At 40.4% G+C, this 27775-nt stretch overlaps 2 long non-coding RNA genes across 2 annotated transcripts in view; both read right to left on the bottom strand.

Moving 5' to 3' along the window:
• Positions 1 to 15200, bottom strand: part of LOC116753103 — a 119856-nt gene extending 104656 nt beyond the window's left edge. Inside the window, exon 1 of the long non-coding RNA XR_004349682.1 lies at positions 15069 to 15200. This is a non-coding gene — a long non-coding RNA (uncharacterized LOC116753103). The remainder of the gene's footprint in view (positions 1 to 15068) is intronic.
• A 550-nt stretch (positions 15201 to 15750) lies between these two features.
• The window catches only part of LOC116753102, a 116872-nt gene continuing 104847 nt past the window's right edge, over positions 15751 to 27775 (bottom strand). Inside the window, exon 3 of the long non-coding RNA XR_004349681.1 lies at positions 15751 to 15918. This is a non-coding gene — a long non-coding RNA (uncharacterized LOC116753102). The remainder of the gene's footprint in view (positions 15919 to 27775) is intronic.

Here is a 27775-nt window from a genome sequence, read left to right as displayed (position 1 = left end):
CATGTTTTGAAAATCCTCTATTTGGATTTTCATTTTCAGAGATGTGTCCTGGTAAAAAAATGGAAGGGTTTACAACTTCAAATGTAGAACCTGTTCAAACAACTTGGCTCCACTCTGTAAAGCCTTCTGGTTCTCTAATTCATTTTATTCTTGGCAAAACTGACAAAAATTATTGTTTAAAAAAATCCAGAAGCTTCTTTTGACATCAGGCAGTCTTTACAATGCCACATTGCAATGACTTAAGGGCAAATCAATTTAGAACATATGGGTTAATTTTTCCTATAGAAATCATAAAGGTTTAAAATGATATGGTCCTATATTATTGTACTGTGACTTTCCCATTGAAAACAAAGCAGCCAGACATAAGATGTTAATGTATTCTATACAAAACAAGATTTACTTGGTCTTACCTATTTTTACCTAAAATGAATAAATAAATACTTTTGAAAATATGATCTTTAATAGCATAAATTAGTTGATTAATAAATTCATTAGGGACTTCCCTGGTGGCACAGTGGTTAAGAACCCACCTGCCAATGCAGGGGACACGGGTTCAACCCCTGGTCCGGGAAGATCCCACATGCAGTAGAGCAACTAAACCCATGCGCCACAACTACTGAGCCTGCGCTCTAGAGCTGGCGAGCCACAACTACTACAGCCTGCACACCTAGAGCCTGTGCTCCGCAACAAAAGAAGCCACTGTGATGAGAAGCCCGTGCACTGCAACAAAGAGTAGCCCCCACTCGCAGCAACCAGAGAAACCCCGCACGCAGCAACGAAGACCCAACACAGCCATAAATTAATTAATTAATTAAAAATAAATTGATTAATTCATCCAGTAAACCAGTATGAAATGCCTTACATAAAGCTTTATCATATGTTATCCCTCAGCCTTTTTCTCTCTTAAACTGGAAAGGATTAGCTTTCTTAGCTCTCTTTGCATGCATTTTCATCTCTTTAAATGTTGTTCTTATTTCTTAATTAGGATCCCTATGTTTAAATTCTATAACTAAAGACTGATTCCAGAAGAGTGAACCGATTCCTTTTTTCCAGCAAAATCATGTTCTGAAATCAAGAACTTTTTCAGAATCTATGAAGTCTCCCAGAAATTCGTGGTCCCTACTTTGAGAAACCAATCTTAGAAATAACTGGGATGTACTGTTAATGCAGAGAACAGTAAAGTTATAAATCCCAGTTCTGGCAAAGATGCGATGATTCTGGCCACCTCATTCATTGTTGGTGGCAGTTATAATTTATTGATTTCTTTAGAATGAGACATCGGATATCAAGAACAATAAAAATGTCCAGTATAGCTATATGTTCTGTTTCTCAGATATAAAAGTAACCTGCAAAATTTTCATAAGGATCACTGAAGTCAGATTTTATCATGGTGGGTCCTGGTTCTGCCTGGACAACAAAACCTTTCATTGAATTTTTACAGTATAATTATTTGGAGATAAGTAAAGACAATAGATTACTTCATTCAATAGATAAGAATGAAGCTGTTAAAATATTACTTATTAATAGCATTGATTATTTACATTCAGCCTCGTTCCCAAAGAGATTTGAGGTTACTTTCAGAGATGTATAAAGTATAAAAGCGTTTTTTAAATTAAAAAATCAGGATTAATGAAAACTAAGAATGGGAAAGTAAGACAAAGCCAGAACCAAGTTGAGGACAAAATGGTAGAGACTTAAACTTGGAACTAAGCTTCTTAGCAGCCAAGTAAAAGGAGAAAATATTCACAATGTCTTTGAGAGTAGCAATCTACCTACTGGAAGAACCACAGCCTTGCCTGATACTGAGTCCAGAAAGAAATTTACCCATGCTCCTACTAGGAACAGAGACTGGACTATACCACCATTGGCACCTCTTCTGGTGATATCTGTCCCAATTCCTAGGGAAGCAACAACCACTCTGGGGCCCAGGAGCCTTGAGAATGCCCACCTTCATGCAAAGATTGAGAGATCGTGAGTAACGTCAGAACTTCGTGTTCTTTGGGAATAAAAAAGAGCCTTGTCTTCTCTCTGTCCCCTTGGTATCCTAAAATTTCCATCTTGTTGAGATGAAAAGAACCAACGTACTCTACAGCCCAGATAACCTAGGCAGCCCCAGGTCCAACCTTTGCATATTAAAGTTAAGAAGTTAAATTTATAACTGATGAGGAATACTATTCAAGGATTTGTTTATTTTCTGACTTTAAACAGTAACTGGAAACATAGCTGGGCTTGAGAATAAGTTGATCAAGGGATGGTGGAAGTTCCAAAAAAGTAGAGGTACTTTCAAAAAAGTAGATACTTCACTGACACAAACAGCCTCTGTTATCTACATATGATTTCCATCAGAAAGCATTGGCATTGTCTAGTCCTTAATGTTAGGTCTGAACCCATTCTCATAAACCCTTCTACATTAGCCAAACCATGATTTAGAAACTTCATCCAGTTTGTAGTTCTGCTAATGGTTAAGAGGTAGGAGAGCAGTTTGCTGGTAAGTAACAAATGTTACAAGAATAGGGCTATGAGGAAAAGGATTGAGATCTGAAAGGACCCAGCACAGAGGTGATTCTTATCAGTGGAGGGCTGTGAGATGAGATGACAACACCCTATGGATTTATACAAACCCAAGTGAAAGTCCCAGTTCAGCCACTCTGTCTTACGGGAAGCTGTTTAGCTTATATTCTCACCTCAGTCTCCTCACATGCAAATCATGGGTAATAACACTTACTCTACAGGTGTGCTATAAGAATAAAGCAATGAAATATGGAAAACACCTGGGAATAAGTGCTTAACTGAGCATAAGTGCTCAGTAAGTGGGAAAATTAAGGTTTTCTAGAAAAGAATAAGACACACATAGGCTTCAATTGCAGTGGAAAAACGTTGGTATGACTAAATGATAACTTCATAACTAAGTGAGGAGAGGAGGGAATAATGGATTCTGCCTGCTTAATCACCACTGTGTACCAAGTGCCTCACACAGTTCTGGGCAAATGGGGGGAGTTCAATACATTTTTTTCTTTTTAACTTTTTATTCCCTCCATCTATCTTCCCCTAATGTTAACATCTTACATGAGCACAACAAAATTATCAAAATCAGAAATCAAATATATTTTAATGAATATCAAATATACATTTTTAAATGATTAAAATAAGGATATTATCCATTTATCTGGGATATCATTCAAGAAACAGAGGAATAAAAGTCCCTTTGAGTCTTACACTACAAGTATCAGAATTCCAAAATTATTTTTGAGAGGAAAAATAATTCATTTAACGAAAGTGGTCATTTTAAACAGACACACTGAGGTGGACCTGTATAACTATTATATATAAAGTATAGGAGCTTTGCTCCTACTTGATCCTTTTGATTCATCAATGTTGGGGTCAAGATTCATGGTGAAGAAATGAACTTCAGCTTATTGAGCAAACCAGGATTTATAACAACAAAATACATAGGTACAAATTATGTAGAACATGAGTTATTCTTTCTATTGTGAAAAAAGGACATTTTTCATATCATAACTCTGTGTTATGAATATCTTTATATACCGCATAGACATTTATCACACTCCCACCAATTTTGTGAAGAGACAGTACATCAGGGAGTTACCTAATTTGTGTCACAAACAAGGAAAAAATGTGTCAACAACAGCATTTTTTCCATCCGAATGACAGGTTAGCACTCCAACTGCTGCTTATCCATTGGAATTTCCTGCTTCCCCTTTCACTGAAATGTTTTCTCTTTACAGTTAAAGTAATAAATTGGAATCAATGGGGCAGGGTAGGGCACGACAGTTCATAACAACAGATGGCATCTGAAATAACTATCCTTGGTACACTGGATATAGTAAAATCAATCTACCCAGAATCAATAGGGCCAGATTTTCTTAAAGATTCACAGTAATAATTAGAATTTAAAATAAGACTTTGTAGGGAGACCTTCAAGATGGCAGAGGGTAAGACGTGGAGATCACCTTCCTTCCCACAAATACATCAGAAATACATCTACATGTGGAACAACTCCTACAGAACACCTACTGAACACTGGCAGAAGACCTCAGACCTCCCAAAAGGCAAAAAACTCCCCACCTACCTGGGTAGGGCAAAAGAAAAGAAAAAGGACATGCACCTCTGGGAGAGAGCTGTGAGGGAGGAAAAGTATCCACACACGAGGAAGTCCCTTCACTGGCGGAGATGGGGGTGGGCAGAGGGGAAGCTTCAGAGCCATGGAGGAGAGCGCAGCAACAGGGGTGCAGAGAGCAAAGCAGAGAGATTCCCACACAGAGGATCGGTGCCCACCAGCGCTGACCAGCCTGAGAGGCTTGTCTGCTCCCCGCCGGCCAGGGTCCAGGGCGGGTGGGGGCTGGGAGCTGAGGCTCGGGCTTCAGAGGTCAGATGCCAGGGAGAGGACTGGGGTTGGCTGCCTGAACACAGCCTGAAGGGGGCTAGTGTGCCACAGCTAGCCGGGAGAGAGTCCGGAAAAAAGTCTGGACCTGCCTAAGAGGCAAGAGACCATTATTTTAGGGCGCACAAGGAGAGGGGATTCAGAGCACTGCCTAAACGAGATCAAGAGACCACAGCTATCAGTGCAGACACCAGAGACGGGCATGAAACGCTAAGACTGCTGCTGCAGCCATCAAGAATCCTGTGTGCAAACACAGGTCACTATCCACACCTCCCCTCCCGGGAGCCTGTGCAACCCACCACTGCAGGGTCCTGTGACCAGGGACAACTTCCCCAGGAGAACACAGTGTGCCTCAGGCTGGTGCAATGTCATGCTGGCCTCTGCCACCAAAGGCTGGCCCCGCATTCCATACCCCTCCCCCTCCCGGGCTGAGTGAGCCAGAGCTCCCTTAACAGCTGCTACTTTAACCCCGTCCTGTCTGGGCAGGGAACAGACGTCCACAGGTGACCTACACGCAGAGGTGGGGCCAAAACCAAAGCTGAACCCCAGGAGCTGTGCGAACAAAGAAGAGAAAGGGAAATTTCTCCCAGCAGCCTCAGGAGCAGCGGATGAAATCTCCACAGTCAACTCGATGTACCCTGCATCTGTGGAATACCTGAATAGACAGCAAATCACCCCAAAAATTGACGTGGTGGACTTTGGGAGCAACTGTAGACTTCGGGTGTGCTTTCTGCATCTAATTTGTTTCTGGTTTAATGTTTATCTTAGTTTAGTATTTAGAGTTTATTATCATTTGTAGATGTGTTTATTGATTCGGTTGCTCTCTTCTTTTTTCTTTTTTATATATAGATATATATTTTTTTCCCTTTATCTCTTTCTATAAGTGTGTATGTGTATGCTTCTTTGTGTGACTTTGTATAGCTTTGCTTTTACCATTTTTCCTACGGTTCTGTCCTTTTTTTTTTTTGTATACTTTTTAGCACTGGTTATCAATAGCGGATTTGTTTTTTGGTTTGGTTGCTCTTTTCTTTCTTTCTTTCTTTCTTTATTACTTTTTAATTTTTTAATTTTAATAACTTTATTTTATTGTTTCTTTCTTTCATTTTTTTCTCCCTTTGCTTCTGAGCTGTGTGACTGACAGGGTCTTGTGCTCTGGCTAGGTGTCAGGCCTATGCCTCTGAGGTGGGAGAGCCGAGTTCAGGACATTGGTCCACCAGAATCCTCCCAGCTCCATGTAATATCAAACGGTGAAACCGCTCCCAGAGACCTCCATCTCAATGCTAAGACTCAGCTCCACTCAATGACCAGCAACCTACAGTGCTGGACACCCTATGCCAAACAACTAGCAAGACAGGAATGCACACAACACATTAGCAGAGAGGCTACCTAAGATCATAATAAGTCCACAGACACCCCAAAAACACACCACCAGACGTGGACGTGCCCACCAGAGAAACAAGATCCAGCTTCATCCACCAGAACACAGGCACTAGTCCTGTGCACCAGGAAGCCTACACAACCCACTGAACAAACCTTAGCCACTGGGGACAGACACCAAAAACAACAGGAACTATGAACCTGCAGCCTGTGAAAAGGAGGCCCCAAACACAGTAAGTTAAGCAAAATGAGAAGACAGAAAAACACACAGCAGATGAAGGAGCAAGGCAAAAAAACACCAGACCAAAAAAATGAAGAGGAAATAGGCAGTCTACCTGGAAAAGAATTCACAGTAATAATAGTAAAGATGAACCAAAATCTTGGAAATAGGATGGAGAAAATACAAGAAATGTTGAACAAGGAACTAGAAGAACTAAAGAGCAAACAAACAATGATGAACAACATAATAAATGAAATTTAAACTGATCTAGAAGAAATCAATACCAGAATATCTGAGGCAGAAGAATGGATAAGTGACCTGAGAGACAAAATAATGGAAATAACTACTTCAGAGAAGAATAAAGAAAAAAGAATTGAGGACAGTCTCAGAGACCTCTGGGACAACATTAAATGCACCAACATTCGAATTATAGGAGTCCCAGAAGAAGAAGAGAAAAGGATAGGGTCTGAGAAAATATTTGAAGAGATTATAGTTGAAAACTTCCCTAATATGGGAAGGAAATAGTTAATCAAGTCCAGGAAGCACAGAGAGTCCCATACAGGGTAAATCCAAGGAGAAACACACCAAGACACATAATTAATCAAACTATCAAAAATTAAATACAAAGAAAAAATATTACAAGCAGCAAGGGAAAAATAACATACAAGGGAATCCCCATAAGGTTAACAGCTGACTTTTCAGCAGAAACTCTGCAAGCCAGAGGGGTGGCAGGACATATTTAAAGTGATGAAAGGGAAAAACCTACAACCAAGATTACTCTACCTAGCAAGGATCTCATTCAGATTCAACAAAGAAATTAAAACCCTTACAGAGAGCAAAAGCTAAGAGAATTCAGCACCACCAAACCAGCTTTACAACAAATGCTAAAGGAACTTTTCTAGGCAGGAAACACAAAAGAAGAAAAAGGCCTACAATAACAAACCCAAAACAATTAAGAAAATGGTAATAGGAACATACATATCGATAACTACCATAAATGTAAATGGATTAAATGCTCCAACAAAAAGACGCAGACTGGATGAATGGATACAAAAACAAGACCTGTATATACGCTGTGTACAAGAGACCCACTTCAGACCTAGAGACACATACAGACTGAAAGTGAGGGGATGGAAAAAGATATTCCATGCAAATGAAAATCAAAAGAAAACTGGAGTAGCAATTCTCATAGCAGACAAAATAGACTTTAAAACAAAGACTATTACAAGAGACAAACAAGGACACTGCATAATGATCAAGGGATCAAGGCAAGAAGAAGATATAACAATTGAAAATATTTATGCACCCAACATAGGAGCACCTCATTACATAAGGCAAATGCTAACAGCCATAAAAAGGGAAATCGACAGTAACACAATCATAGTAGGGGACTTTAACACCCCACTTTCACCAATAGACAGATCATCCAAAATGAAAATAAATAAGGAAACACAAGCTTTAAATGATACATTAAACAAGATGGACTTAATTGATATTTATAGGACATTCCATCCAAAACAACAGAATACACTTTCTTCTCAAGTGCACATGGAACATTCTCGAGGACAGATCATATCTTGGGTCACAAATCAAGACTTGGTAAATTTAGGAAAATTGAAATCGTATCAAGTATCTTTTCTGACCACAACGCTATGAGACTAGATATCAATTACAGGAAAAAATCTGTAAAAAACACAAACACATGCAGGCTAAGCACTACACTATAAATGACCAAGAGATCACTGAAGAAATCAAAGAGAAAATCAAAAAATACCTAGAAACATATGACAATGAAAACACAACAACCCAAAACCTATGGGATGCAGCAAAAACAGTTCTAAGAGGGAAGTTTATAGCAATACAATCGTACCTCAAGAAACAAGAAACATCCCAAATAAACAACCAAACCTTACACCTAAAGCAATTAGAGAAAGAGGAATAAAAAACCCCCAAAGTTAGCAGAAGGAAGGAAATCATAAAGATCAGATCAGAAATAAATGAAAAAGAAATGAAGGAAATGATAGCAAAGATCAATAAAACTAAAACCTGATTCTTTGAGAAGATAAACAAAATTGATAAACCATTAGCCAGACTCATCAAGAGAAAAAGGGAGAAGACTCAAATAAACAGAATTAGAAATGAAAAAGGAGAAGTAACAACTGACACTGCAGAAATACAAAGGTCATGAGAGATTAATACAAGCAACTATATGCCAATAAAATGGACAACCTGGAAGAAATGGACAAATTCTTAGAAAAGCACAACCTTCCGAGACTGTACTAGGAAGAAATAGAAAATATACACAGACCAAACACAAGCACTGAAATTGCGACTGTGATTAAAAATCTTCCAGCAAAGAATTACTCAACCATAAAAAAAAACAAAATTGAGTTATTTTAATGAGTTGGATGGACCATGAGTCTGTCATACAGTGTGAAGTCAGTCAGAAAGCGAAAAACAAATACCATGTTCTAACACATATATATGGAATCTAAAAAAAAAGTTTCTGAAGTACCTAGGGGCAGGACAGGAATAAACATGCAGATGTAGAGAATGGACTTGAGGACACGGGGAGGGTGAAGGGTAAGCTGGGATGAAGTGAGATCATAGCATGGACATATATACACTACCAAACATAAAATAGATAGCTAGTGGGAAGCAGCCACATAGCACAGGGAGATCAGCTCGGTGCTTTGTGACCTCCTAGAAGGGTGGGGTAGGGAGGGTGGGAGGGAGGTGCAAGAGGGAGGAGATATGGGGATATATGTATATGTATAGCTGATTCACTTTGTTATAAAGCAGAAACTAACACACCATTGTAAAGCAATTATACTCCAATAAAGGTGTTAAAAAAAATTCTCAAGAAAAAACAAGACTTTGACCATCATATAAAATAAATTATGGTCTGTTTAATTTTAGTGTTACATGATGTTTTTAAGAATTTTTTGACCATGAATTGGATAAACTGTAGCTGTTGCCAAAATAAATATTTCCAACCATTCTAGATAAATAGACGTTTCATCTGTGTATTTTTTTCTTCTCCCTCTTTGTTTTTCCTGCTCTTCCATTGGCTTTTCTTTTCCCTGTATGAGGTGATTTTCGTCTCTCCCACTGCCCCAGGCCTTCTGCAGAGACACCTTGATTATTGAAAACCCTGGTTCATGGGGAATGTGCTCAGGAGAATTGAGGCATTGGAGTTATTCTCCATTGAGTCTAGAACAGAAGAACAAACACTGCCCTGGGAAAAAGATGAGCTGAATCTAGCCTCCATCCTTACTCACCTGTTATGAAATTATGGGCAAGTGTTTAAAAGTCTTGGAGTATTAGTTGCTTTTTCTGAAAAATAGGCATAATGATGATACCAAGTCCAAGCTCATTCTGCTCACCAAACGATAGGCCAGTAAACTGGGAGAGGAGTTGCTGGGACAAGGAATAATGACTTTATTCGGGAAGCCAGCAGACCGAGAAGATGGCAGACTAGTGTCTCAAAGAACCATCTTCTCCCAGTCAGAATCTGGGCGTCTTTTATACAGAGGAAGGGGAGGGAGGGAAGATCCACTGTGATGCCAACCGTTGGTGGAGCAGAACCTCTAACAGCCACTTGCTAAACAGCCCCACACTGACAGCTGACGCCTGCCCCACCCCATTACAACTATATCTCCTCTGCCCAAACTCATCTCTTGACATCTTTACAGTTATAACTAGAAAGTACTCCCCCTACTCTGTTATTTGCACTGATCTTGGCCTCCTAAACCTGCCCTGTGAAGCCAACAACCACTGAGCCTGTGATCAATCACTTTAGTTATCATCCAGCTAACCATGTGTTTCCAGAAACATACTTGTAATTCAAAGACTTATTTAAAGAGTATCTAACGGTGAACCAGGTACGTGGAATTCATTTTCTTAGAATGACTCTTCAGTACTTCCCCTTCACAAAAAAACAGAAAAAACAAAACAAAGCAAAATCACATTCAGGCAAGTCCTGTGACGGCTGTGGAACTGTGACTCCTGAATCACAAAATGACACAAGAAGACGTGAGGGTGAAGGTTTTTTGTTTTGTTTTTCTCAGATATGGCTGGCTATCAATAAATGATAAAATTAGACACTTTTTTTCTGATGGATATTTTCTCCTTTACATAAATCCTGCCCCTCAAATTTGAGTGCTTTAACATTCTGAAAGAAAACACTGTTTTAACATACTTTGCCTAGGTGCTGCCCAATTATTAATTTAACAGAAAATCTTAAGGACAAACAGCAATTGAGCTTCTAACACCCACCAAGTATTTAGTGAGTTGCTAATGCTGCTCTGTGGAGATACTCAACAAATATGAAACACAGTTCCCAGTTTCAAAAAACTACAACTCATTGTGGAAATAATATTTATTGTATTTTAGAATGAAAATGTTCATCATTTTCCAGATGGAAACAGGAAATAGTTCACTGTCCAGAGAATAAAACAAAGAAAAGGATGGTCTGACTACCAGCAAAATAAAGTCAGTCCCTTCCCTACTTTTTGAATTGGCAAAAACAGACTGCCTTATGTTTGGAAAAATCCAGGTAAGTATCCAACAATGACATACATAAAGGATTATCAGTAGATGACAACTGTAGAGTATCTTAGCACAAGCATTAGACAGCTGGCTGGAGGCATCTTAAAAAAGCAAAAACAAAAACAAAACCAGAGTTCCTCAGAGGGTGCCTGCTGCATGCCTTCCGGTATTTGATGCATATGATACAGGGAGGAAGGGGTGGAGCAGACACTCGGATACAGAGGTGCCAAAGGGGGTGCCAGATCAACACATTCAGGCACGTTCTGTGACGGCTGTGACTCCTGAACCACGAAATGACACAAAAAGACATGAGGGTGAAGCTTGTTTTGTTTTTGTTTTTCTTAGATATGGCTGGCTATCAATACACGATACAGCCAATTCATGATGAATTGATGTGCTATATGGTGTTTTTTGTTAATTAAACTTTTTATTATAACGTCACTAAAATATGCTTGTGGTGCATTTTTTCATATTCACAGTAGTGCAAAAAACTATGCCAACACGTGACAATTTCCCATGGGAGAAATTATCTGTAGGTTGCATAAGGATGGAAGTTCCACAAGGGGTATGACTGCTAGAGCAGTGAAAAACAGCAGAAAAGACTCACAGATGAAAGAATACTGGAATGGGACACGACATAATAAGACTCATCTGGATTATTAAAAAAGAGAGAAGTACGTTCCAACTGAACTACATGAAGATGAGAGGCCAAAAACTGCGGCGAGCCGCTTCTGACCAGCAGAATGACGAATCACCACACGCTAGATTCTTCTCGCATCACACTTTATTGGAGTACAGCTTGGTTTCGGGCGGATGGAAGGAAGACCCCGTACGCTCGAGCCTGTCTGCTTATATAAGGGCTTAAGGACTCGTGTAAGTCCCTGATTCGTCCGTATGGTTATCGCATTTCGCAAGCCGGACTTTGGATAGGCCACTGCTTCAAAACCTGATTAGTATATTAGGTGCATACGCCCTAGCGGCATACTTAGTGCATGCGTAATGGCTATCCGGCCGCGCCCTACATCTCCCCCTTTTTTCTTTTCGACCATTGCAGCGGACATTGACCTGTACCAGTGCTCATACCGGGGTATGTACACGGTGTACCGGTAGTTTCCGCTTGCATTCGCAGACACCCTCCTGCGTGCAATGCTCGCAATCGAACTGCAGGGTGCAAGGGCTGTCTTCACGTGGCATGGGCTCCTCATGGAGGTGCAATGGTAACGAGACCTCTCCGTGCAGAGGCAGCCCCTAGGGCCGATCCCCTATAGAGGTGCAATGGCGGCAAGGCCCCTCTGTGCAAGGGCGATCATATGTTTTTTAGGGTGGAGAGCCAGGCTGCGGGGGACTCGCCTTCACTGATGGCCACAAGCGCCTGAGTGAGCATTATCCTATCTCGCCGGGTTCGAATGCGAATACGACAGACCAACCAGAGACACAACACTATCCCAAACAAACAGCAGGCTGCGAACAGTCCCACACCCACCCATTCCTTAAAAAAGGAAAATGCTCTAGCTAGCCATGCGGTAAATTCTCCAAGAGTCACTGGATCCACTCTGGTTGCATTCAGCTGCAGGATATTCAACTTCTGCTTAAATATCATCTTCTCCGCCTCGCGGGACCAATTTCCCTTTAGGAATTCTCCAATCTGCTTGCTCTTATTCAGAGCATCCAATCTGTGCTTAGTGGCCTAGCACAAGCCGTATTCATCTCACAGCTAGTGGAATACAGTACTGGGAGAATGGTACTTTGAGAATGAACGGGGATGGGGACTGGCCAAGTTCGGCTAATTCCCCAAAACGTCTTGATCTCCGCCTTGAGCAGGGGGAAGCTCATCAACAGTATCCAGCCCAGTGTCACTCCTTGAGCGCTCCACATCGTTCTTGGGATTATCTTCTCTTGTTAACCTTGTCGGGACCCAAATCGGATCTTGATCCTAAACTGGACTACTTAACGGCGGTTCACTCCGTGTGTCGAGTTCTGAATCGGTCCTCCATGCGGGGCGCGCAGGTTCCCGGGTTTCGGCACCACTTGCGGCGAGCCGCTTCTGACCAGCAGAATGACGAATCACCACACACTAGATTCTTCTCGCATCACACTTTATTGGAGTACAGCTTGGTTTCGGGCGGATGGAAGGAAGACCCCGTACGCTCGAGCCTGTCTGCTTATATAAGGGCTTAAGGACTCGTGTAAGTCCCTGATTCGTCCGTATGGTTATCGCATTTCGCAAGCTGGACTTTGGATAGGCCACTGCTTCAAAACCTGATTAGTATATTAGGTGCATACGCCCTAGCGGCATACTTAGTGCATGCGTAATGGCTATCCGGCCGCGCCCTACAAAAAACTATGGAGAAATATTAAACAAGTGGCAGCAGCTTTGAGTTCAATAGGTGTTGAGAAGTGTTTGGGGACAGGAAGGAAGGCAGAGCAGCTACTGGTGAAGAGATACTCAGTGCAGGTAGGACAGGCAAGCCTCCACAGCCCAAGATATTTATTGCTCACCTGCCGGATGATGTTTGAAATATCTTTGACTTTAATGTTTAGAGTTTTGCTTCAATGCTTAATCAAGCACATATTTGTGGGTTTAAAGGATGCAGCCATTCTTTTTCTTTGTAACAGACAGATAGAAATGGGGTCATCCCATTCAGAAAGAGTACCACCAATCCAATAACCAGAACATGTTCATTAGGCTTTAACTAGATTTGGATATTTTGTTTGTAATTAATACCCTATGATGGTTAATTTTGTGTATCACCTTAGCTAGGCCACAGTACCCAGATATATTTGGTCAAATGTCAGTCTGGATGTTTCTGTGAAGGTTTCTTCAAGATGAGATTAACATTTAGATCAGCAGACTTTGAATAAAGCAGATTACTTTCCATAATGTAGGTGGGCCTCATCTAATCAGTTAAAGGCCTTAAGAGAAAAAGACCAAGGTTCTACAGGGAAAAGGGAATTCTGCCTCCAGACTGCCTTTATGCTCAAGCAGCAACATCAGCTTTTTGCTGGGTCTCCAGCCTGCCAGTCTGCCCTGAAGATTTCAGACTTGCCAGCCACACAGTCACATGAGCCAATTCCTTAAAATAAATACCTCTTGACAGATAGACAGATAATCTCCTATTGGTTCTATTTCTCTGGCAAACCCTGAGTAATATGTACACCTTTAAGGGTTTAGATCCATTAACTTGAAATAAAAAGGAATTTGAGTACACAACCTCAGACATGCTGGATAAAGAATGACTTTTTATTAAACAATTTAAATGAAACCTAATAACTGATTATAGAAACATTAAAAACTTCTGGATAGATTTTGAACCTTGGATCCTAGGAACCCAGTCTTGCGGTCTAGATTCATGATTATCCTCTTACCTTTTTTTTCCATCTTCCTGTTTTATGATCTGTCATAGAGTTTCTGAAGTATGACCTGGTACACAGTTGTATTTTTTTCTAGGTTTTGCTAACTCTCCAGAAAGTCTTATATACTTACTTTGTGTACACTCCCTTTCTTGACTGCTGTTTTCTTAAAAGGAGCACTTTACAGTGAAAATAACAAGAACTTTGTGGTTAAAAAAAAAAGTGAGTTTTAATCCTGGATCCAAAGCAAACAGTAGCTGTGTGATCTTGTCCATGTTGTAATAGTTAACCTCTTTGAACCTCAGTTTCCTTATCTCTCAAGATCTTCACAGAGTCAGTGTACAGAATAAATGAGGTAATGAATGCCTTGATCATACTGTTTATAGAGAAAGGAACTGAATGTCAAAAAAACTTGTATCTTGATGTAGCTTCTCAGTTTATTTTATTTTTTATAAATTTATTTTTGTCTGTGTTGGGTCTTCGTTGCTGTGTGCAAGCTTTCTCTAGTTGCATCAAGTGGGGGCTGCTCTTAATTGCGGTGTGTGGGCTTCTCACTGCGGTGGCTTCTCTTGTTGCAGAGCATGGGCTCTAGGTGCACAGGCTCAGGAGTTGTGGCTTGCAGGCTCTAGAGCGCAGGCTCAGTAGTTGTGGCGCAGGGGCTTAGTTGCTCCACGGCATGTGGGATCTTCCTGGACCAGGGCTCGAACCCATGTCCCCTGCATTGGCAGGCAGATTCTTAATGACTGTTCCACCAGGGAAGCCCAGTTTCCTTACTTTAAAAGTTGCTGATGGGGGATTCCCTGGTGGTGCAGTGGTTGAGAGTTCGCCTGCCAATGCAGGGGACACGGGTTCGTGCCCCAGTCCGGGAGGACCCCACATGCTGCGGAGCGGCTGGGCCCGTGAGCCATGGCTGGTGAGCCTGCGCGTCTGGAGCCTGTGCTCCACAATGGGGGAGGCCACAACAGTGAGAGGCCCGCGTACTGCAAAAAAAAAAAGTTGCTGATGATAATAAAAAAATTCAACAAGTATGTGATTTAGGAAATAATGTCTCTGCCAAACTTAGCAGCTAAATAGTGTCAAAAGGACTATATTATTCGAGGTAGCCTAACTTCTATAACAAGTCCCAAATTATAGCAGCTAAACATAGTAAAATTGTATTTTACTCACATCACAGCCCTGTGTGGATTAATTGGTGGTGGGGGAGGGGGTTATTTTGCTCCACAGAGTCTTTCATGAACCCAGGCACCTTCAACTTGTGGTTCCACCCTCACGTTGGCCCTTAAGGTTCTCTCTTTCAAGCCAGCTGATGAGAAAGAAAGAGAAAGAGAGATGATCACCCATGACTGCTTTTATGGGTCATTCCTAGAACAGCACACATCATTCCAGTTGACCAGAATCCTACTACATGGACTTACCTAGAAGACGTAGTGCCGCTATGTGTCCAAGGAGATGAAAACAAAGATATGGACGAACTTGGACACATATTTCTGTCTCAGAAGTCATAAAAACTTAAGAGATTAGTTTTTTTCAAGTTTGTTTGCCCTTAACTGTTTACTTCCCATTGCTGGGGCATATGCTTTGATCTGTTTCCAGGCCTTCACATCTTATATAAATTCCTAGGAACACGTTTCCCTATCAGCAGAATTTAATAATGGAGAAAGAGGTAGCTCGTAAGTCCCTTGGTATCTAAAGTAGGAAGAAAAGATAGCTGCTTAGAGGAAAGAGGAAAAAAAGGGAAGCTCAGAAAATTATAAATTTATTACACTAATGAGATCATCAAAAGTCTATTCAACCATAAGAATTAAGTATTAGAAATGCTATCTTCTGTGGTGATGTTACCAGTAGTTCCAGTAGTCCCCAAATCCTCTCAGCTTTTTAAGTCCCACACTGAGAAACAGTAGTGCTGGCCAGAGCCTCGCAGAACATCTAGAGAAATTAGTCTGGCAGCTGCAAATGCCTATGGCAAATGATGTCCGTGATGAAAAGTGCTTTCAGTTTCATAGACGATTTCAAACTCCTAAGAGAGGCTGAGGTAGAAACAAACATGAGCCAGACTTCCCAGTTCACTAATTTCTTTTCTTTCTTCTGGATCTTTCCCACATTCTATGTCCATGTAAAAATTCAGATCTGCACCTGCCCTATGTACTCCATCCCACCCTGTCCAAGCCGAGATCCTTACCTGAGGCAAGGCCCCCACATGTACACGGTGGGCAGCACCAATGTGACACGATGTTTGTCTCAAGGTGAGTGGAGACCCAAAGGCCTTCCCCACAACCCCCTTGCTAAGCTGTCAGCTTTCCACCTGTATAGCTAAGTGCCAGAACGTTCCAGTATGAGCCATGCATTGGGGTAAGGAAGTAGAGGCCTCTGAAAAAGTCCAGCACTAATAATCTGACAGCACTGATAGCCAAACCAGTATCAATTAAGTGGTTACTATGCGCTAGCAACTTTATATGCATTATGTGATTAATCCTACCACAATCCTAGCAGCATTAGGAGCTCTGTTTTAAAAAGGAAAACAGTTTTAGTGAGGTTAAGCAAACAGCTCAGGGCAGCACAGCTGATAAAAGACAGAGCCAGGGTCCAAACCTAATTCTGTCTGACTCCTCCTACCTGAGGCAATTACAGCTAACTTTCGCTGAGAGCTTACTACGTGCCAGTCATTGTTCTAAGCACTTCACTTGACTTAACTCATTTTATACCCACAACACTCCTATGAAGCTGACACTGTTATTATCATCATTTTGCTGATGAAGATACTGAAGCACAGGGTGTCCTCAGGGCGTACTGTATTCTGAGATGTCAAAAAGAATGCTGTGAAACCAGAGCTGAGTGGCTGCTTCAGAAGCCGTCAGAGTGGAGACAACAGGGCCGTTTCTAGGCACCAGGTCATTTGCCTACCTATCCTACCAGACCATGCCCAGTTTGGGTGTATGGCTGAGGGACTAAGCTGCTTGGTTCCCATGAGCCTGTGAGGAGAGCTCAGGGGAGGAGACAGGCTTAATGCCACCTCAGAAGAACAAAGATCATATGGAACATTAAAAACATGCATTTTCCTATCAAAACCTCCTACATGGACTGAAAAGTTTTCTTAAGTAAAAAAATATATATATATAATTCAAAATTTTATTAAAGTGAGAAAGACTCTTTTTATCTAGCATCTTTGAATTGTACTCTGAGAAGTATTGGTCTTCCCAAACCGAAATGAAGGAGAAGAAAAAGAAAACCTCACTTAATCTGATACTTTGGAGGAAATTTTTAAAGTTCATATTGTCTTCCTTCAACGACACAAGGAACATTTTATTGTGGGCCTGTATTTTTATTATAAATGCATAAAAACAATCAAAGAAAAAAGTCAGTAGAAGGCTTGGTAAGAGGGATTTCTTAAAATTAAAAGCTGTTGTACCTTCTCCAACTTGCCCCTACTTTTCAGAATGCTTGCTAGGCTAACCCAGCAGCCCCAGACATGGATAATGTGTCGTAGCCAAGGACTCATACAGAGACCACACGCACTACTGAGCATGTGCATTGTGTGTGGAGTGTCTCTGCATGTCGTATGTGTAGAGCGGATGGGAGTGGATGCTTTGTTTATCTTTTCCTTAATTAAAAAAAAAAAAAAATGTGTTTCCCTCAGAACTCAACCAGGAACTGGCGCTGAGGTTTAGGGAGATGACCCGAGTTATATCACTCACCCAAATTATCCTGCCTCTTCATTCAGGGTGGTACACATGGCACCAAAAACTCCCAGTCATGCCTGTTTTCAATGTGTGTTAACTTTGCTTTATAATCACATTCAGTGACTAGCATGCCTCAGTAGAATGTTGAGTGACTTAAAAAATACTTGGCTCCCAGATAAGAAAAGTAAAACAAAGCTAAGTGTGTAATGTTTAACAAAGGAACATTCAGAATCCTTCTTCTGGCAGAATCAAGGCGGCAAAGAACACCCTTGTCCTCCTCTCCCAAATACAAATAGGAGAAAACATCCTGGAAAATAAATGCCAAGAGCCAATAGTCAGTTACTATTACGAAACATGAAGTTTTAAACCATTCATTCTCATGTTGTTCTTCTAAACCGAGGCCATTAATAACCTCTGAAAATGTTGACTGATTATCTTCCTTCTGCTTGGTTGGTATTTCTGTACCAAAATGTTCACATGGGAGGGAAATAAGGGCCTGGCAGCTTAGATTCAAAAAAAGTTTGAACTGGAACTCATTTATTTGTATTTCAAAATCCTGAGGCAGATTAACTGGAAGGCATCCAAAACCTCAGAAGCCAAAAGTTCTGCCAAACATTTTTCAGCTTGGCAATCAGTAATACAATACGGCCAGATCATTAAAGAAACCCTGTTCTGAATTCCCTTGAAGTTTCTAAGACAAAGTTTAAACAAAAATTATTTCCTTCAGAGGCTTGTATGCATGATAAGGTTCCATCTGTGCATAAGGAATAAGTATGGTAGATTAGATGCCTTGACTAAGAAAAAAACAAACACAACAAAAATAAACCTACATTCATTTCTATCTCTAGACCTGCATGACTGCATGTTCATGAAGCAAAAATCTGTCTCTCATAACTTAGGAAGGAGTTGTTTATTACTCCATTGCTTTGTCATGGCTGTATCATTCACTTGTTTTCAGCAATCATGTACTGTAAACCCAGTATCAAGAAGGTCCAGCGTCAGACACTGTGTGAAGGAAGAAACAAAGATGAAGATACATAGATTCTCCTCTCATGGGCATAATACATGGTGATAGGTAGGGAGAGAAGAGACACATAAAAATGAGTGTTAACAAGGTATGGTGTTACATACCTTAGGAAGGTAAGATAAGGTGCTCTGGGTATTCAGAGAATGGGCATGTTAATTACAATCAAGAGGTGAGGACAGATTTCAGGAAGGAGACAGAATGAGCGCTGAGTCTTGAAGGGTATGTGGGATTTGGACAAAGGAGAAAAGGTCGTTGAGTATCGTGGTGTTTCATTTAGTGTTTTATTGTTTAAAATGTTCTATTAGCTCATTTCTACTCTGGGTCATATTTAAGTCCACTCAAACACTTAAACCAAAACTGATAACGTGAGAACACGTTTCTTGCCCACATGTTAAAATCAAGCTGGATGTAATCTCACATTTCTGTATAATCACAGTTTACTTTATATGCTGAAATTTATTTTTTTATCTGAATTGTCTCAAGGCAACGTCTCCTTAAATTAATTTTACCAGGGACAGGTTAAATGCATGAAACCTAGTGGTGTAGCCACTAATCAAAACCAGCATGAGAACAGGAATCTGAATTATTTAGCCTCATAAGCATATTACCACTTTGCCTAAGAAGGGTGCTTACAAAGAAGAATCATCTTTTTGCCACCGTTGTACCAATCCCATTGTATCCATCTATGGGAAGATCAAAATCCACTTATTTAATTCAACTCATTTAAATAAGCATTTACCAAGAAATTACTGCAAAGACACTGTGCCAGTTTCTGAGGATGCTAAATGATTACCTATAGGGATCTCACATCCTAGATGAGAATACATAGCACCTCTAATGCAAAGTAAAATAATAGACACCAGGGACAAGTATGTCTGATACTCACATTCCACTTCAGAAATAAAGCTATACCGTTTGGCCACCTTCATTCAATTCCCCCTCCCTCAACTCCCCTGCCCCCACCTCTGGGAACCACAAATCTGATCTCTTTTTCTGAGTTTATTTGTTCTTTGAAGGATAATTGACCTACAACACTGTTAGTTTCTGATGCAAAATAGTGATCTGATATTTCTATACATTACAAAATGATCACTGTGATGTCTAGCTACCATCTGTCATCATACAATGATATTACATTGTTACTGACTGTATTTCCCATGCTGTACATTTCATCCCTGTGACTCATTTATTTTGTAACTCTTAATTTCCCTCACCCATTTCACTCAAAAGCTTCAAAATTGCAGTTGTAAGAATAATAAGTACTAAGGATGTAATGTGTAACACGATTAGTATAATGAACACTGATGAATGTTACATATGAAAGCTGTAAAGAGAGTAAACCCTAAGAGTTCTCATCACAAGGGAAACTTGTTTTTCTTTTGTATCCATATGAGATGATAGATGCTTGCTAAACTTATTGTGCTAATCACTTCATGATATATGTAAGTCAAAACATTATGCTGTATGTACAACTTAAACTTACACAGTGCTGTATGTCAATTATATCTCAATAAAACTGGAAGAAAATTAAAACTTAATTTAAAAATTTAAATAAAAAAGAAAGGTTGGGCTTCCCTGGTGGCACAGAGGTTGAGAGTCCGCCTGCTGATGCAGGGGACATGGGTTCGTGCCCCGGGCCGGGAAGATCCCACGTGCCGTGGAGCGGCTGGGCCCGTGAGCCATGGCCGCTGAGCCTGCGCTCCACAGTGGGAGAGGCCACGACAGTGAGAGGCCCGCCTACTGCAAAAAAAAAAAAAAAAAGAAAAAAAAGAAAGGTCATTTGCATATGTAGATTCATATTCGTACTATTTACGATTCTAATTGTAAAGTAGGCTCAAAATATTCTTTAAACTTCTTTGGAATTAGCCTTAGAGTCTATTTATATACAAATCACACACACACAAACACTAGTAGTATTTTTTAAGTCATTTGCCAATATTGACAAAATGACTGGTTTCATTTACCAAACTTGAATCTGAATGATTTTTCATATTTTCCAATGTTCGGATATACCTTAAAATTCAAAGATTTGCCACAACTGAGACTATTAAAAGATATGCCATATATTTTGAAGGCAATTTTCTAATATACATGTATTAAAAAATTCTCCAGAAAAGCTTTTAGCGATGGCACCATCATTTCAATGTACTTTCCTACCTACCTCCTCTGTCTGGAAAACTCCTACTCACCTTTCACAACCCAATTCAGATATTGCTTCTTCAGTGAAGTTCTAGATTCCCTTCTGTACTTTCACACAACTTTGTTAAACCTATAACTTCATTGCTACAACCAAGTCTAAGATACCAATAGCCTGTGCCTTAGTTCCCTCATCTGTAAAATGGGATTATAACAGATAGTATTCATGAAGGTGAAATGAATTCGTAACATTTAAGAACAGCATGTGAAGCATGGTATCATAAAGTACATTTTCAGTTACACTATCATTATGGGCCCAAGTAATTGTCATATAGTAAGTCATCAATATTGGACCATTGGATAAAACATATACCCTGTTTAATAGATATACCAGAATTAATACATTCCAGGGTGTGTTAGCCTCTTTCATAAAATGATTTACAATCACACTTCATAAGTTAAAAATAAACATTCATCGAGTCTAAAACATAGCTTTACGCATTGAAAATAATGCAAATAACTTATTTACATAGTACATAGTTTTACAAAGCAAAGTGAAGAAATTAATATTATTTTCTTTCACACTACGTAATTCCGTTCTAATGCCAATCATAGATGAAAAGTATGTATTTGCCCATTTGGCTCCCCCTTCAAATATATCTAAGCATCTAAGTTGTCACTGAAATCTGCAGTGGCTTTTTCATCAATGAGCTTCTAATGGTCTTTTGATGCTTATCAAATGCCTATCATACATTTCTTCCTCTGAACCACACTCCTCCCAGGCTTTCAGTCTCCCAAAAGGGACAGCTGCATATTGCTCTTCTCTTTCTACACCAGTTCCAGTAGCTCAGTGGGGAAGGAAGGAGAAAATAAACACACACATTTCTAACTTTCTACCCTAGTGACTAGTCTACCATTCCCCTAGCCAACATCCTCAAAAATATATAATGAAGTGGTTTGTGTGACTGAAAGAGTGGGTTCATTTTCCTAGCTTAACATCTTCTAAGACCGGTCCAGCTTCCGCTGAGCACTCTATTTTCTATTTATCTATACCATTTGCGTAAGATGTATCACAAACTTCAGCACTTATTCATTGTGTATTATTCACCATGGCTCTATGCAGATTAGTTCTCTCTTCATATTATCATAAGCTACTTGAAAGCTAAATAATTTGAATCCTCTCACCCCACCTCCTGGCAACAGTGCTGAAAATTCACCATTTACTGAGACCTTTCCCTTACAAATAGGCCCAAAGGGACCAAAATGAGTGGAACAGGTTCAACAGAGCTCTTGTCCTCCTGCAGTTTAAAATGCAATGGGCAGAGACAGTAAAAAAGCTCTAATACTGTCTGCTGAGGTGGAGGTGTAGACACAGTTCTTTGTGATGCAGATAACAAGGAGATTAGTTCACCTGAGAGCATCTGATTAAAGCTATTCAAACTGTGGTCCAAGGACAGGTGCTGGTTACATATGAAATAAATTCAGAAATTGAGAATAAGCGTTTAGAATTGTTTATAGCCATTAACAAAGTGAAGTTATGTCTGCTGAGCCTAACAAAAAAATTATGACTTATGCTTTGTATGTCTGTAAGCAGATTGGAAATTTTAAAAAGAAAGGAAAAGAAGGAAGAAAGAGAAAGAGAAGGAAACTGGCCTTTCCTCACAGAGAATTTGAGCATCACTGTCTTAGATGAACCAGGATTGACCTGGACCCTGCAGAGGGGGAGGACTTCCACAGCCAAATACGTGGAAGAAGGTGGGACAAGGACGGTCAGCAGCACCAAAACTCAGAGAAGAGGGTGCAAGGAACGAATGAGGAATATCAAACCAGTGAAGTGAGAAGACGGGATTCTCCTGTATGTGAGACAGGAACCCAGAATTATTGAATGATACCAAAGGTCAGGAGAATTCATTCCAAGCTGAAGAGTTTGGACTTTCCTCTATTGGCAGCAGAGAACTATGGAAAGTTTTTGACTGGAAAATACCATAACAGAATCTGCACACGGGTAGACGATGCTCAATAGCTCCTTGCTAATTGAACTAATTTGCTCCAGTGGCTGTAAACTCAAATGCTGACCTAGGCAGGCAGACCCCACAGGAAGGAAGGCGAGGCTTGTCGATCTACCTACCACTTGCCTCATCTGATGGACCTACTATGTAGATCCAGCAACCATTTTCATCTACAGCTATATACCCCACATGCCAGATATCCAATCTTTCAAGAGAAGCTGAAAAGCAGGATTTATATGGGAACTCCTAAATTTCAAATGTTAGCACTGATCAAAAACTTGTTAAAGGATAGTATTAAGGCCCAACCAAACAGGTCTGTAAATTGGATTTGATGCTCAGGCCCCCAATATGCATCTCTGCTTCCACACATTAAAAAAAGAGGTTTATGATATCTGCTAGAGTGATAACACTGCTCCTCATGTACTGTTTGGTCCCCAAAGCCTACAAAGATTATTTTTCATACTCATAATGTAACGTCTATACTATCCTGTGGTCCTCTGTCTTCAGAAATGATTGCTGGCATTAGTGATTACTGCAAATGTGTGCTGATATACCCAAATCTGATGCATCCTTCAAGTTCCTTCTCTCTTGGTTCAGCAGTAGAAACTACATGCAATTACAGCCACCCGTATAGCCCCTGCAAGTACTTCCATCACTAAGGGGTAGAGTTGTGTGCGAGTTTTAGTATCTTTATCTCTTAAAACCAGACGATTCTTAATCCTGGACTGAAACTGGGCTGCCCCATCCAGCCCCCAAAGAAATAGCCCCGCATTCTGCCCAGACCATTTTACTTTCTCTTTTCCCTGGGGAATCTTTGCTTAGCTAAGGTTGCCTGGGCCTGGTTTCAGCCGAGGTAAAAGCAGTATCAGGGTGCAGCTGGTAGCCCTATTAGGATGCTTCCAAATTACGAGGCTTTTGGAAAGGGAAACGTTCTTATTCCAACAAGTTTCAGAAAATTAAAAAAAAAAAAATCTCTCTGCCAGTAAATTTTAAATGTGTTTGTTAGAAAGGGTGGGAGAAGGGGTGAAGAGGAGACTTTTTTTTTTCCAATAAAAAGTCTCTTCCCAGCTGTTCTTTCCACAGCCTGCATAAAGAACGTATGTCCTTTTGATTAAAGTACAGCTTTCATGCCCTGCTCTGGCAGGCTGCCAAAATCTGCCTTAAGGTGAGAGTGGCTATTTTAAGGTGGAATTGTTTGCATTTGACTTGAAAAGACTTGTTATTCCACAGTTAACTTTTCATACTGCTCAGAAGGGAAGCAGCAATCTGAACCTGGAGAAACAAGATGGAGGAAATGACCCCTGGCCCTTCAGGGAAGAAAAATTTTTTTAATCCAAATAACCATAATTTCCACAGCTTTCATCATTCTCTGTGGTACATTTTACTGTTCCAAGAAAGCTGAATTAGACTTGATAGGGTTACATCATAAACTTCCACAGTAAAAGGTTAATATTCAATTATAAAAATCACTCAAGTCGGGGCTTCCCTGGTGGCGCAGTGGTTGAGAGTCTGCCTGCCGATGGAGGGGACACGGGTTCGTGTCCCGGTCCGCGAAGATCCCACATGCCGCGGAGCGGCTGGGTCCGTGAGCCATGGCCGCTGAGCCTGCGCGTCCGGAGCCTGTGCTTCGCAACGGGAGAGGCCACAACAGTGAGAGGCCCGTGTACCACAAAAAAAAAAAAAAAAAAAAAAAAAAAAAAAAAAATCACTCAAGTCTTGGATTTACTTAGTTTAGGAGGACATGTTTTCACTCATTTATCTTATAAATGTATCCATTCAGAAATCCATATAACTGCTCACAATTTGAATTGCTTCCAAAGAAAGATAAACATTCTGGACTGTTGGCTGAGATGTTGTTGTCATTGTCGTTAGCCTGGTCATTTTTCTATTTCTCCAGGAAAATGTGTTGGTCTTTTAGGCTGGAAAGCCATTGGGCTTATGCTTGAAAAACAAATCACTGTGCACATACACACGTGGAAGAGTTGTGCAGCCTAAATATGACTCTCTCTCCTCTGCTCTTCTAGAACATTTGCTGCTTTCCCTGCTACAGTGTGTCAGCTAAACTCCTCAGTCAAGATGTGCTCAGCACACTAGAATTGCCTGAACTGATTACTAGTGTTTCTTAACCAACCCACTTTATAATTTCTGTCAGTCTCAAGTTTTTAAAAAATTAGTATTAATTACTTTTGTCTTTGTGGGCCCAGAATTGATGAGGCATTTAATATGATTCTTGACTACTTTCTAACAAAACTGTTTTTCACATGTATAAAACAAGAATTTTAAGTTTCGTTTTTCCTTCTCTTCTGAATCTCACTGTTCTTTGGTTATTAGCACTTAGAACTTATATTTTAGGATTTCCTTATTGCGCTATAATAATGGGAAAATATCTGTATATATCTCGTACAGAACGATTTTCCTAAAAGAAAGGAGATGAGATTGTCTTGTGATGTTAAGAAAATAAAGTCATAAATTGAAATGCCTATGTTATGGTTAACTCCTAAAAGCTACAGAGTAAAATAATACCTCACAGAGTAGATGTGAAATGAAACAGAGTGTGTTTCCCTACCCAGATTAGATAAGTTTTCTTTTCCCATTCTCTCCAGCCTCTTTCCATGTCTTCTCTCAAGTTCTGGAGTTTCTTTTAATTTTTTTTAACTAAACAGTCTGCATTTAACATAAGCAGGGAGAGCTTGCTCATAGCACACTAGTGGAAATCACTGAGTTTGTGGGGACAGTTCTGTAAAACGTGCTCCAGGGCAATGGAATAATTTACTTCCTTTAAAAGACTGAATCAAGCCCTTTGGACTCCCAGAAGGGAACAATCTACCTCATCTAAAAGATGTGATGAGATGGCATGAGAGAGTCACTGATAGCTTTAGGCAGAAACTTTCCTGTGTCAGTTTCTGGAAGGGGTCATTCCAGGCCCAGGTGTGGTCTCAGCTTCAATATAATGTGAGTGGATCTTCAACTTTCTGTCTCAGGTCCCCTCTGAGAATTAAAAAAAAGGCCATAGATTTCTTCCTATGTACATACACGTATGTCTGTCCCCACTACACACACACACACACACACACACACACACACACACACGCACACACAGCCCTTTCCTGGATCCCACTGACCAATTTTAAAATTTTTCCAGAGATGACACATCTCTGGTGTCAGATTCATGCAAAGGAAACCCAGAGTCTGATTTACTAAACAGGATGCCAATTTATTAATTTAAATGTGGAGACATGGCTTGGTCCAGGAGCTAGGCCAACTGTCTGCACACTCCCTTCTGGTAGGTAGAGCTATACAAGAAATCAAATTACAGATGAGAAGGCTTCCTGGTGATTTTAGAAATAGAACAAAGGCGGTGGACGTCATTAAACCACAGCAGCCTAATCAATGTCTCTTCTCCATTCCAAGGATATGTGTGTCCACTCACCAACCTTAGAGCCCTCTCTCCTCTAGTCGCTGTTTCATTAAATTCCAATACACAAAGCGGAGAGGGCTCAGAAAATTAGTCTGTCACCCATACACCATTACTTATGCCAAAAAGTTAAATACAACTTAACTGAAATACAGATTTCAGTTACACTTCAATTATTTCTTCTTCAGGATGTATTCTTGTTAGGATCCTTGCACCTTTTAAAGATTTGAGAAGTACTTTATTAGTAAGAATAGTACAAACCATTTCTTCTTCAGGTAGCTATAAGTAGAATGTTTCTTTTACATGTCAAAGAGAATTTAACATGACTTCGTTTCCAAGTCCTGTGAACACATCATGGGGAGAATTATCAGCTACCACACATCAACTATGGAGTCAACTCCATTGTTTATCTGTAGTAATGCAGGGCAACCATGGCAGAGATCATCTAAAGCAGTTGTTTGAATGCACGTGTAATACTTTCCAAGGATGCTTGCCTCCCTGGGTTTTTCTTAGATTATTTCTTTGTGTTTGCCTTTGATGAGCCAGACAATGGAGCCCAGAAACACCCTGAACTAGAAAGAGTACAGTATTCTCTCCTTGGTGCTTCACCAACAGGTAATATTCCTCTCTCTCTTTCCCTCTCTCTCTCTCTCTCCTACCTCCAATTCCTCCTCCTTCCTTCCTTCTCTCCCTTTCTCAGTAAATCCTATTCAAAGCTAAGAATCTAGAAATTTTTTTTCAGCATATCACCTACCACAGCAGAATTCTCAATCTCTGTTGGTAAAACTCAAAATTTTCTCCTAAATTAAGTTAATGAAGCAGTTTGTACAGTGATTTTTTTTTTGAAAGGTTAGTCTTTTGCTCTTTTCCTAGTAAGGGACCAGGTGAAACAAGTCGTGGAGGCTTTTCTCAGGATATAATACAGAATGGCAAACATGAGAACTGTGTCCAAGGTAAAGGCCAAAGCTGAACCAGAGAAGTAGGCAACAAGCAGCCTATCAGAACACCAAGGAGCAGACCGTGAGATACAGACAAACAACTCAGGGGATAGGCTAAGGTCACAGCAGATAAAGAGATGATAGAAAGATCTCAAGGCAGGGAGAAGACTCCCCCAGCTGATGAGGTCATCCTTGTAAGAGGGCTAAGATGATATGAAACAAGTTAAACTGTGGTTCACAACTACAAACAAGCAGCATTGAATGAAAGCCACATGAGGACAGTGACAAGTGAAGCAAAGAATTCCAACATGACCCGGGGTTCACCGGAAGCAGTAGAAGCTTTCCTTTCATAGGGTTAAGTGTAAAGTTGCTGCCTGGCTCCTTTCTCAACCAGTTGCTTCAGTTGAGATATCCTGAAAATCAGCAAAAGATATTACCAGGGATAGCCATTATCTTCAAGCCTCCCAACAAGTTAGATTTCCTTGCAACAAGTGAATAGGAAATAAGATGTAAGAGCCCAGATTCACAAAAGCTTCACCTTGGCTTGGCAGGACTCCTGGGTGGTATAATCTTCTAGGATTCTGACCTGTTCTGCTTTCCTTTGAAACTAAATGGAAGCCTCCAGCAGACCCTTCTCTCTGTTTCCAAAACATGTTGAAGTCTGCCAAGAGT

Source organism: Phocoena sinus, chromosome 4 (assembly GCF_008692025.1).
Source record: "Phocoena sinus isolate mPhoSin1 chromosome 4, mPhoSin1.pri, whole genome shotgun sequence".
Classification (NCBI taxonomy): Eukaryota; Metazoa; Chordata; class Mammalia; order Artiodactyla; family Phocoenidae; genus Phocoena; species Phocoena sinus.
The sequence above is the reverse complement of the archived record's forward strand: the minus strand, read 5'-3'. Positions and strand labels throughout refer to the sequence as shown.